Genomic DNA, 14,259 nt, shown 5'->3' with positions numbered 1-14,259 from the left:
ATATCATATGATACTGTTCCTGCTAAATTAGATCAGTGACTGTGTAACTGTTATCACACAGTCACTGATCTAGATTGGCAGGAACAGTGACTTTATAATTGTTATTATACAACAATATGAGTGAGTCACCTTTATCCACAGACAGCATCTATACACAGCAATTATATCCAATTTCTTGCTTGTGCATTTTTTTTTTTAATTTATTTTTTATTTAACATTTGTTGACCGGGAAAGTCTGACTAGGTTCCACAGAGCCTGTTTTCAGTGGAGGCCCGGGGAGAAATGCTCCAGATGATCTGTGTATACCTCAGATGTCTGGTTTGGGTTATAAATAGCCTTAGTACAGCATTCCAAGTTATTTCACACAAATGCACACTAGTTCAGCAAAGCCAGTTTAATGACTGTTTTACTTGATAATGGCATGAGGGTCCATTATTTTCATCCACAGATATCCCCTCTATCCAATGATTATAGCCACTTTTTTGAAGGTGTACAACTTACATGTCTGACTGTGGTAAAAATGCAGTAATGGCTACAATAAAATTTATTTTCACATAAACACGCAGTAGCCTCAGATGTCTGATTGTAATAATAATATTGACAGCAGTATAAACTTCCCTTTTTTACATTTTGTGCATGGGGTTGGAATATCACATCAAAAGTGATCGTAACCTTGAGCCAGTGTTCATACTGCCAGGTGATTGTAATGACAAAGAAATAAAGTAACCATTTGAAATGTCATGACCAGCATGAATGAGCCCATAATATAGAGACTGAATGGCAGAAAAAAAGGGCTTATATATACCGAGTCTGAGATTGCCATTTCTTGGAATATTCCCTTTTCTCTGAGGTATGGTGATCTCAGAGTTGGTATATATAAGCTCAGAGGGGCTTGTCCACTGTACTGGGTGTTCAGAAGGGCTTGCCTCCTGCAAAAAAAAAAAAAGTTTAAAGGAGAAAAGTGATGTTTGTAATTCACTCTTCTCCTGGATTTTTGGTCTTTTTTTCAGTCTATTAACACTTGATATTATGAGTGCCAACATTTCAATAAGGAACCAAGAAATAATAATGGTCATATATATTTTTTTAATTTGTGTTTGTCTACAATGTACTTCCGCGGTGGTGCACTGGTAGCATTTTTGCTTCACAGCAAGAGGTTCTCCTGTTCGATTCTCGGTTGGAGTGCGGGAGTGCCTTCTGTGTGGAGTCTGCATGTCCTCCCCACGGTTGGGTTGGCATTCGAAAGACGTGTAAATGGGCGTGCATTCGTTGAAGGTTGAACGTCGAGCTGGCACCTTGCCATTCATGAAAATCTACTGCCAATCAGTAGCGGACCGGAGTTCTGCTGTGGCAACCTCTAACCGGGAAAAAGCCGAAAGACAAACAACAACGACAAACGTGTTTGTCTACAATCAGTAGCCAAACACAATGTGGTGTTACAACTTGATTTATACAAATACATATTAGTTATGTAAAGCTACAGTAATGACTGTTCCTTAAACAAATGATAGCAGGGCACTGATTTTCTTCCACAGTCAGTCCCCATACCCAACAATTATAGCCACTTCATTCAACCTCAGATGTCTGATTATAATACAGTTAACAGTCTACAGTAGTTTACTTTAACTCTGTTTCACAGTAACCCACAATAACAAGGCACAGTACTCTCTATCTTGCTTCACACAAATACACATTACTCCAACAAAGCCATAATAATGACTGTTTAACTTAAGCAAACAACAAAAAATAATGGACTAGGCTACATTTCCTTCCACACGTTCAGACTGCAAATTGAAGGCGTGAGAACAAAAGGAGGTGGTGCATCAATATTCATTAAAGATAAATACACCTCTGGATTGGTTAAACAGCACAATTCCTTTGAATTACTTCAGGTGCAGTTGACTGTAAGACCCCACTTCAGGTCATTGCCGGCTACAGGAACCTCTGTGAATCTGGGCATCTACTCAGCCTACTTGGATCTACTTGAGTCAATCAAGATACAACCAAACACCCTGGTTTTGGGTGACTTTAATTACCTGTCCATAGACTGGGTAAATTATATGTGTTCTAACTCACTTGCCCAAAGGTTCCTGGACTTTGTTGACTCAAATGCCCTGGACCAGCTGGTTGACACACCCACAAAGAGCTCAATCATCCTGGATCTGGTGCTCACCAACATGGGAGACTGCTACACCATCCCAGCGTGTGGCCATCCTTGGTGAGATCTAACCAAAACTCAGTCTTGCTAGAAATAACTATAACACAAGACCCCCCCCCCTTAGCAACAACTAGACTAAAAAACTTCTCCAAGGCCAATTACAACCTTTTACGTGACATCATAAATAACTTCATAGCCCCTCCCCCCAATGATGGAACGGACACCAATGCTGAGTTATATACCAATGCTTTACACAAGCACCTGTACAATTGTATTAACTTTGCCATACCTGATTGAGCAAAAGCAAGATCTTCAAGGAAAAACAAACCTGCTTGGTGGAAAATTGCCATCAATAGGCTATACAATAGGAGAAAGAAATTGCCGTCTAAGAGCAGGAAGGAACAGTCTCAGAACTGGAAACACTCCCTGCTCAACTTAAACAAGCAAATAAGACTCTTAGTGAAGTCCTCCAAAGTTAACTAAGAATCCAAATTAGCTTCCCTAACTAAAGATAACCACAAGGCATTCTTTAGTTACATCTGTAACCTCAAAGGTAAGGCCCAGATTTGCACTGAACTCATAGTTAATGGTACTACACACACACACACACACACACACACACACACACATATATATATATATATATATATATATATATATATATATATATATATAACCTGTGGACATAGCAAACCTGCTGGTTGACAGGTTCAGTAAAAACATTACTCCCCTGTCACTGCCACATATATCCCAAAGCAACCCAAACACCTGTTCCCCGCCTAGTATCTCTGAGGAGCAGGTATTAACTCATTCACTCCAATGGAGCTTAGGAAGTTTGCACTGTAACTTCCAATGGATGGAGCCTAAGCATTTTGACAGAATCATATTATGTTCTCACATTTCAAACAAATGTTCATATCTATGGAACCATAGAGGTTATGAAAGAAGTATAAATTGCAAACTCTTCATCACAATTTTTTGTAGTGGTAGTATTCTTTAGGTTCTAGATCTTAAACTGAATTTTATAAGTCACAGTAAACACAGTAACTATTACGTTTGTAATATTTTGTGAACAGCATACAGTAGCTCAGCAACCACTCAAGTTACACGCATCATGTCAGCAGCATTTTATTCATCTAGCTGAGAACTTTCATATGGGGCTATGGAGCTCTGTCTGTGTTACTTAGCTGTTGAGATATCTGGATATGTGAAAATTATATCTATATACATTAATATCATAAAAGCAACAGTTAATATCTATTTAACTGCACTAGACAGAGGTCAAATATTAATGCAACTGAGTTTGCCATTGTTTAATCTTTAAGATGAAATAGTTTAAAACCTTGTACATAGCATGATTTTGGAATTATTGATTCAAATATGAACAAGCAATATTTGATGCCTAGAGGCATTAGTAGGAGTTAACTGCAGATGTACCTAGAGGTGTCACTCAGATGTAACGAGTTAAATGCCCACTCCAAGGCCAAAAACACAGCCTCTATATGACCAGACAGCATTCCAGGCTGTGTTCTACATGGGTTAAAACAGGAATTAGCATCACCATTGAGCATGCTTTTTAATCACAGCCTAAGCACTGACTTTATCCTAGTGGAATGGAAAACAGCTACTGTCATCTCTTTGCACAAAGGAGATGCATCCACGGACCCTGGGAACTATAGACCCATTAGCCTGACCAGCTGTTAGAAACATATGTATTAATGTGTGTATGCTTAATGTCAAATTAATAATCAAGTATTTTAATACGCTTTTCATTCTATTTTTCATGCACTGTATTTTATACAAATTGAGTTTCATATGAGACTGAAAAAGATGCTTTTTGAAAACTGCAGTATGCTTTCTGAAACTTGCAAGTTGCCCTCTGACCTAGTAACTGCTAGCACAGCAATATTCATGTTTATGCCTTGTGGAAATGTACTTGAGAAGCAGGTGTTTATCTGCTAGGTCAGAAGTGAATGAATGAACAATGCCTTATGTTATAAATGTAATGATTTTAGACAAACAGCTCTGTCCAGAGGATGGGAACCTCTGCATCTGTAGTAATTTAGAGATAAAGTAGACAAAGGATTATTAGAGAAATGAACTGCTAGCATTGTGCTTGATTTAGCCGTAGTATCTTGAATGTAATATAACATGTATCTAACTGGGAGTAACCAAGGCCATGTTGTTTTCCTCAGGAAGTTTCACATAAAAATTAATAAATCAGCAGAAATTCATGGGAAAGATGGTCAGCAGATGATGATGAAAAAGGTGGTAATCTGTTACGTCAGCATGGTAGGACATGATCAGTTTAAGAATGTATAAAAATGAAAGCATTTCATGTTTCTGGTTAGACAAACTCTGTATTAGCACATTTTTGTCTCCTTGCTGCAAGATTAAAGTGCCTTGACCTGAACCTACCGTGTTTTGATCATTTTTAAAGTATATTTTTCCTTTGACAGTTTGGTCCTTCGAGCCGGAAAGTACCTCTCACTCTAGGCCTAGGTCAGAATTGGGCCCGGTGGCATGCATCCGTACGGAGAAGAGGCCAAATCGGCTCTTCTGTTTTGAAAGACCTCCGAGTGAATTGTCGTTCGAAAGAGGCCAGCCACTGTTTCTGATCTGGGATTGCAGGACGAGTCAACGATCTGGTGGATCAACTCACGGAGGGTCAGGTAAGGAGGAATTACCTTATTTCTGTTTTAAGATCAGGGACTAAGTACAGAACTGTTTTTTTTGTCAGGTAGATTTGCATGTGCAGATCAGGGACAGAAAAAGAGGTTACTGTTGTTTGTCATAGATCAGGGAAACAGAATAGGTAGGCAGTTATTCTAGATAAGCTGTGAAAAGGTATAGATTTATGGTACCACGTGGTAGAAAGGGTTACGTAACAATTTACCGCTTAGCTAAGACAGCAATGGGAAATCAGTGCACAAAAAGTTCCCGAGACCCGCCCCTAACTGAAGACGTGAAGTATATGCAATTACAGCGTGCCGACAATGTTAAGTACTACACCAAATGGGTTGATAAGTATAAATTCAAGGGTAATTTAGATAAACTTGCACTTATGAAACTTGTTAAACAGTTAAAAATAGATGCGAAAGGTCAACTAAAAAAGCAAAGACAATTAGGAGTCCCTCAGGCGCATAGGTGGCTTGAGGAAGCAAATCGCAGGGATCAGAGAATTAAAAATTCAAAGACAATGTTCTTAGACAAAGAAGACAATAACTTGGTAATAGCAACGGCCCCTCCTCCGCCCTCTCCGCTTCCGTTACCAGAATATGAAGCAAGTGGACAAGCTGATCCACCTCCACTATACCCAGTTGTTCCTGCAAAATCACAACCATTTGTCAGGGATCCTATCGAGACCAGGTCTCGAACACGCAACTTGAGGAGGGAGATTGAATTAAATGAATTAAATAGGAAATCACAGGCTATGAGTAAAGAAGAGATATGTCCGCTCATAGAAGTACCGAATCCTCAGGCAGGACAGGATCCGACTCTTTTAGTTTATAGACCATAGACACCGGAAGATATCCGGAAAGCCACAGAGGGAATTCCCCACCCAAAAGTGAATTTTAGAAAATTTTTAGAAGACTTACAGGGTATGAGATTAAGTTACCATTTAAATGGAGAAGAAGTAGAAAAAGTAGTTAGACAAATTGTGGGTCCAGATTGGCACATGATCAGTGGCGACTGGAATCCTCGTGATGCACAACTTAGACCACTCCCACATACTAATGCAGAACTGGATGGCCGAGTAAAAGGTCTGACAGACCGAATCTCTGAAAAGTGGAAGCCTAGGGCTGATTGGACTTGCATTAATCAATGCATTCAACAGGAAGGTGAAACAGTTGATAGATATTATGCTAGACTGTTAGAGTGTTTTAATAATCACTGCGGAATGCAGATACCAGAAAACCAGACACAAGATTCCTCATATGAACAACAGTTAAAGAATGCATTCTTGAAGGGTAGTATAACTCCCATTAGCAGCTTCATTACAAAGCACATGGTAGCTCATCGAACAAGTAGATTACAGCCATTACTTGAATATGCTAGACATGCAGAAAGACATTTTAATAGTAAAAAGAAAAAGAAAACTCAAGTATTTTCGGCAGAAGATGGGTCAGAAGTATTTGTAGTACAAACTGGGAAAAAGGGTAAGAAAAATACCCAGGGAAATAAACAATCTGATAAACGATCAGAAGATTTCGAAGAAAGAAAGAAAAAGGGTGAATGTTTTAAGTGCGGGAAAAAAGGACATTTAGCAAGGGATTGCAGGCTAAACAAGAAGGTGACTACAGAAAATAAGGAGGATGAGGAATGACTATATGATAGTCAAGAATCATTGGATGAGAGTAAGCAGGGAAAGGTAAGTGCAAATATAATAGCAGGAGTAGAGGATGTGACACAAGGAGTAGAGGATGTACATGAATTCGCAGACATAGAAGAAGACGAAATTTTAGATCTAGCTCCTTTGAGCTTAGAGCTTTACTTAGCAGACACGAAACCAGAAGTGACGCTTCTGGTAGAGGGGAGGGAAGTTAAATTTCTGTGTGACTCAGGGGCTTCACGGACCCTGATATACCCTTCCAAGTTACCGGAAGATTCAGAATCACCAGATTATATACTAGTGAAAGCAGCTAATGGACAGCTGTATCGGGAGCCACTCTCCCATGACATACCAATAACAGACCCCATTTCAGGAATGACCCAGAAAAGTAAAATTGTAGTTTCTGCAAAATGCCCAGTAAATCTTTTGGGTAGAGACTTGATGCAGATATTTGGCATAGCCATAGTTCCAACCATGCAGGGTATGGAAGCACAGCGACAAATGGATACTTTTGTAGTGCGACCGGAGGGTGAGACATATTATTGGTACAGCCAGGACTTAGTTACAACTGGTCCAGGGGCAGTAACCAAAGAACTAATGAATGTAGCCATCAGTAAGCCCCCCTCCCTCGACATTGACAAACAGCATTTGTTGCATTGTACTCTATATTACTGTAACAGACCAGGACCTGATAAAGATTATGAACAGGAATTGTTTCAGAACCACGCAAACAGGCTAGTATTGCAGAATTTGTACTGGGATGCAGAGGGGAACAGTGTAGCAAGCTGTTCATTGCCCCAGGAATTTTTAGCACTTTATAAATCTAATAGATTGCCACATGTTAGCTTAACTAAGAATAAAAATTTGAAATGGGCAGACTTAGGTGAAAAAGTCACAAGGTGGGAAAAGCAGACAGAATTAGAGCTCTCCGAACAAGGAGCACAGAAACAGAAATTGAATTGGATTACACAGACACACCCAGCTGTGCACTCACAGGCTAGTGAGAATAGCTGAGTATTACTCTTATTAGAAGAAGAGGAAAAAGCCTTGCGGGGCATACCAGACATTCTTTGGTCAGCAGGGAAATCAGATGTAGGACTTATACGAACAGCAGGACCAGTTACCATAACGCCAAAGTCAGCATTTAGACCCCAGAAAAGACAGTATCCCTTAAGAAAGGATGCAGAGATAGGAATCAAGCCTATTATAGCAGCCTTACCTAAGGAAGGAGTCTTAATAGAATCTCCTGATTCACCATGTAATACACCTTTATTTCCTGTCAGGAAAGCAAATGGGGAATGGCGTATGGTCCAAGATTTGCAGGCTGTAAATAATGCAGTTATACCAAGGGCACCAACGGTGCCAGATCCACACACCTTACTGAATGATTTAAAGCCGGAGCAAAAATATTTTTCAGTGGTAGACATTAGTAATGCATTTTTCTTAATACCGATACACCCTGACAGCCAATATTGGTTTGCATTTACATTTCAGGGAAAGCGGTACACATATACAAGATTACCACAGGGATATTGTGAAAGTCCAACAATATTTGCACAAGAAATGGCAAGCAACCTGGCGGGATTTATCCCACCGAAAGGTAGTCAGATTTTACTTTATGTAGACGACATTTTGCTGGCAGCCCCCACCCAGCAAGAATGCAGAGAGGACACGATAGCTTTATTACAATTTTTAGCTACTCAAGGTCACAAAGTAAATAAAGACAAGCTACAGCTTTGGAGAAAACAAGTTAAGTACTTGGGATATGTAATATCCAAAGAAGGTAGAATATTAGAAGAAGATAGAAAAACAGCAATTTTACAAGCACCTAGACCAACTACCAAGAAGGAAATGATGTCCTTCCTGGGAACTACTAATTTTTGTCGGAGTTGGATACCGAACTATGCTTTGGAATCTGCTCCACTGGCCGATTTAATATTTAAAAAGTCAATGGCAGCACAGGATTTATTACAATGGACACCTGAAGCAGAAGCAGCTTTCTGTAAGCTGAAACAACTGATAGCATCATCCTTAGTTCTAGGATTACCAAACTATCACAAACAGTTTATTCAAACCGTAGACTGTAAGCAAGGTTATATGACATCAGTATTGACACAGCAACATGAGGACAAACAACGCCCCATAGCTTACTATTCATCACAGCTAGACCCAGTGGCGCGATCCCTGCCCCACTGTGTACAAGCAGTAGTTGCAGCTGCAATGGCAGTGCAGGCTTCGGCCTCAGTAGTGCTATTCCACCCTCTCACGTGGAGAGTGCCTCATGCAGTTACAATTATCTTACTGCAAGAAAAAGTAGCATATCTTTCTCCAGCTAGGCATCTTTCCTGTATGACTATACTGTTGAGCCAACCTCATATGACAATTGAACGATGCACAACTTTGAATCCGTCAACTTTGCTTCCAACCCCTGCAGATGGCAAACCACACTGCTGCCTGCAGGAGATTGAGCAAAAAACATTACCTAGACAAGACCTTACGGATGTTCCCTTGGATGATGTCGAGGTGACATACTATGTGGATGGCTCATGCAGGAGGGGTCCTACAGGACAGAACCTAGTGGGGTATGCAGTCATTTCTGATACTGAAACTTTAGAAGCAAAATCTTTACCACACAATTTATCTGCACAAGCAGCAGAATTGATTGCCTTGACAAGGGCATGTACCTTAGCAAAAGGTAAGAATGTGAACATTTATACTGACAGTCAGTATGCTTTTTCTACTGTACATGTTTTTGCGCAGCAGTGGAAAAATAGAGGAATGATAACATCTACTGGTAAGCCGATCAGTCATGTACAATTTATTTTAGACTTGTTAGATTCAATTCAGTTACCTAAAAAAGTAGCTATTTGCAAATGCGTAGCTCATACGAAACAACAGGACAGGATTTCAAAAGGTAATGCACCGGCTGATACAGCTGCGAAGCAGGCAGTTTCAGCCACAGAAACTTTTCATTTGAGTGAGGAATTACAACCCTCTGAGATTTTAGATTTAGAAATGTTAAAAACAATGCAGATACTTACTACAAATATTGAAAAACAGAAGTGGATAAAACAAGGAGCAATCCTCGAAAAGGGACTGTACATCTCCAAGGAGAAGAAACCGATTTTGCCATCTAATTTGTTTAGATATGCAGCGTTGTTGAGCCATGGGCAGAGCCATGTCTCAACAGGGGGGATGGTACAGTTAGTGAATCGAGTATTTACAACCTATGGATTTACCAATTATACAAAAAATGTTTGTGCAGCATGCCATGTTTGTAGCAAGCATCATGCACAAGGGGTGTTGAAGCCTAAGCAAGGGAATTTTCCTACACCACCATATCCGTTCCATACTATTTGTATGGATTTCATAGAATTGAATAAATGTGAGAATAAGAAGTATTGCCTTGTTATTATAGACATGTTTTCCAAATGGGTAGAATCGTTTCCAACAAAAAATCCAGATGCAGCTACTGTTGCAAAGGTCCTTGTTAAAGATATTATACCCAGATTTGGTATACTGGAAAAGATTTATAGTGATAACGGGACACATTTTGTGAACCAAATGATTCAGCAACTTAGTCGCTATTTTGGGATATCGTTAAAGAACCACTGCGCTTATCACCCCCAATCTGCAGGGCTAGTAGAGAGGCATAATGGGGTGCTGAAGAATAAACTTAGGAAGTTGATAGCAGAGACACAGAAAAACTGGGTGCACTGTTTGCCTTTAGCACTGTTGAGTATGAGAACTGTTCCAAATGCAAAGGGATTAACTCCTTTTGAAACTTTGTTTGGGAGGGCATATTATACACCTCAGTGGAAACCTCTCATGTCTACGGAGCAAGAGGCTGACAGTTCACTTGCAGGGTATATGAGGCGATTTTTGAATAACAAACTTTTGCAGTTAAATTCTGTTTCAGATAAAGAGCAATCGAAATCGGAAGCACCAGTAGCCCCAGGTACTTGGGTCTGGGTGAAGATTGTGAAGTGAAAGAATTGGAGTTTTCCGAAGTGGGAAGGTCCATACCAGGTACTACTGTCGACACCCACTGCAGTCAAGATCGCAGAGCGAGCTTCCTGGATTCATTTGACACACTGTAAACTGGTTAAAAACTTTGAACTGGACAAAAACTTTGTTACTGTTGCACAACAAGAACAAAATGGCCAGGTATAGAGTGAGTAGAGACATTGAGCAACCTCAGAAAACTTGTATGATCATTTTTATTGCAATATTGATCACACTGTTCTTTTTGTTGTGGCCATTCCTTTTTCCTGCCACAAAGGTTGAACTGATTAGATGTAATGAACCAAACATAGACTGGCATCCGAACTTTAACACTTATCAGGCAATTACACGTGTGTACGCTGAGACTTTTAATGTTTTGAACTGCTGGGTCTGTACGGCCATACCAATAGCATACGGGGGTTTATTAATGACTGCTATCCCCCTAGGGGTCAATGAGACCTGGGAAAATCTGTTTTTTGACACAGTTGCTATTAAAGCACATGATAAGGTAGCACTGTATTTGCCTGTGACACAAAAAGGAATTGTATGTTTCTATAAAAATTATACCATCCAAGTGGGATGGAGTAAGTGTAATGTTACAGTACAATATAAATCTTATAGAAAATCAAATGATTTGAGTGGATCTTGTAGTACAGATTATGACTCATTTTTGAAATCTATGCATAAGACTCTTGACCAGGTACAATGCAATCCTGTACTTTTTAAACAGTTATCTGTAATAGACAAGAAAATGTTTCATGCAGGGCAGTCATTTCATAACAAAGTAATAAGTAAGGTAGAAGACTGTTATTTTGTGTGTGGTAAAAAACATATAAATGGTTACCTGAGAATTGGTCTGGCAGTTGCTTTTTGGGGTACCTGGTTCCGGCCATCCGACACACTGCAGTTTTGCCTCAAGGGAGTATTTGAAATACTCGAAACGTAACCAAAAAGACTGTTAAGAAACCCGATAATCCAGTGGGACGGATCGAAGCGGGCTGGAAAGACCATCTTGATGTGGGAGCCAAACTTGCGCACATGGACTTGAGTGATGCTGTCATATACTGGGCAGGTATATCACCTATGTATGGCGGAGTTAAATCAATATGGGAGCTGCGAAAACTGTCCAAACTTCTCGAAGTAATGAGTAATGCGACTTTTTCTGCTCTTGAACTGATAACTGATGAACTGAATGCCATGAGAACTGTAGTGCTCCAAAACCAAATGGCTCTTGACTTCACCCTAGCGGTGAGAGGCGGAACTTGCGCTTTAATCAAAGAAGAATGCTGTGCGTTTATTCCTGACCATCAGCATGAGATTAACGATCATCTTGAGGTGATTCAGCAAGTGTTGGCCATGACCAAGCCAGGCCCAAACCCTCTGACAGACTTTTTCCAGAATGCCTTTGGGGGGGGTGGGGCTCCATTTTTATGAACATATTGATTGCTATTGGGGTAGGATTACTCCTAATAGGAGTTTGCATTTGTTGTGGAATCCCCTGCATGAAGAGATTAGTTAAAGAATTCATAGATATATCTGTATCTGAGACTATGTATCAAAGTACTGAATTTGAAGAGCTGCTAGAATGCGAAACACTTTCATAAAAGTTTAAACTGAATGACTTTCTTAACTGCAAATCCTGAATGGAAGAGGTTAGGAAAAGAAGCAAGCTGTTTATTCTTTTTGAAAATAGAATGAAAAAGTATTAACAGGAGGGAAATGTTAGAAAAAATATGTATTATTGTGTGTATGCTTCATGCCAAATTAATAATCAAGTATTTTAATATGCTTTTCATTCTATTTTTCATGCACTGTATTTTATACAAATTGAGTTTCATATGAGACTGAAAAAGATGCTTTTTGAAAACTGCAGTATGCTTTCTGAAACTTGCAAGTTGCCCTCTGACCTAGTAACTGCTAGCACAGCAATATTCATGTTTATGCCTTGTGGAAATGTACTTGAGAAGCAGGTGTTTATCTGCTAGGTCAGAAGTGAATGAATGAACAATGCCTTATGTTATAAATGTAATGATTTTAGACAAACAGCTCTGTCCAGAGGATGGGAACCTCTGCATCTGTAGTAATTTAGAGATAAAGTAGACAAAGGATTATTAGAGAAATGAACTGCTAGCATTGTGCTTGATTTAGCTGTAGTATCTTGAATGTAATATAACATATATCTAACTGGGAGTAACCAAGACCATGTTGTTTTCCTCAGGAAGTTTCACATAAAAAATAATAAATCAGCAGAAATTCATGGGAAAGATGGTCAGCAGATGATGATGAAAAAGGTGGTAATCTGTTACGTCAGCATGGTAGGACATGATCAGTTTAAGAATGTATAAAAATGAAAGTATTTCCTGTTTCTGGTTAGACAAACTCTGTATTAGCACGTTTTTGTCTCCTTGCTGCAAGATTAAAGTGCCTTGACCTGAACCCACCGTGTTTTGATCATTTTTAAAGTATATTTTTCCTTTGACACCAGCCTTATCTGCAAGGCTATGGAATGAATCATCATGGATCTTATTAATAAAGATATTGGAAATCTCCACATGCTCAATCTCACCCAGTTTGGCTTTGTCAAGGGGAAATCATGCCTGTTAGACTTGGTGGACTTCTTTGAGACAGTCACTAAAGCTCTAGATGAGGGCAAATCTATGCATATGGTCTACCTAGACTTAGCCAAGGCCTTTGACACAATCCCCCACTCAGGCATCATTGATAAACTCACCCAGCTGGGTATCAACCCATGTATTGTCAGGTGGGTTGCAAACTGGCTCACTGATAGAACTCATACTGTCAAAATAGGGGTCTCCAACTCCTCCAGCAGACCTACAACAAGTGGTGTTCCACAGGGACCAGTTCTGGGACCCATCCTGTTCAGAATCTACTTCTCCAAAGTGCATGCTAAAACTAAAGGACTGCAGCTGACAAAGTTTGCTGATGACTGTAAACTGGGAGCAAACACTGAAACCCCTAGCAATGTCAACATCCAGCAAGGTCTTACGCAAACTAATGACTGGTGCCAAAGTCATGGTATTAAACTCAATGCAAAAAAATGCATTATCATCCTCTTCAACAAGGGTGATGTTCCTGCAAACCACCATATCAACAGCAATACCCTAAGCACACAGTCAGTAGTGAGAGATCTGGGCACACAGGTTGACTGCAACAGTAATGTCAATCACCATGTCTCCACAGTGGTGAGAAAGACATTTTATATTGCTCATCTCTTAAGTAAGGGCATTTCCTCCAGGAAAAAGAGGTTATAACCCCCTGTACTCTTCCCTCATCAGACCAATAATAGAGTACAGCACTCCCTTTAGTGTGTTTCTTTCCAAACACCTGCAGCAATTGGAAGGACCACAAAGGTTCCTTACGAAGAAAATTCAGGGTCTTCAAGATCTGTCTTATGTGGACAGAGTGAAATCATTGTTTTTTACTCTTTGTAATACAGATTGCTCAGAGGTGACTTGTGCCTTGCATATAGAGCAATCTCTGACCCAGTTTTGACGGAAATGTACCACATTTGCAAGTCAAATGGCAAATGGGTCACTCACTCAAAGGACCTTAACCTGGTATGTGACATCAACAAAACTTGCTGGAGAGACAGATTTGTCTCACAGAGGTTGCCCCACCTTTTCAGGAGGAGATTTCCTATTCATGTTAAACAAAGACCCTTGTTGGCCCTATTTAAGCACAATTTGGATGATTGGATGTGTAACCTGAAATTCACCCTGGGGATTCTGTCTGTATTTCTATT

Source organism: Protopterus annectens, chromosome 8.part0 (genome assembly GCF_019279795.1).
Source record: "Protopterus annectens isolate FY-2018-M chromosome 8.part0, PAN1.0, whole genome shotgun sequence".
NCBI classification, from domain to species: Eukaryota; Metazoa; Chordata; order Ceratodontiformes; family Protopteridae; genus Protopterus; species Protopterus annectens.
This window is presented reverse-complemented; position numbering follows the sequence as displayed.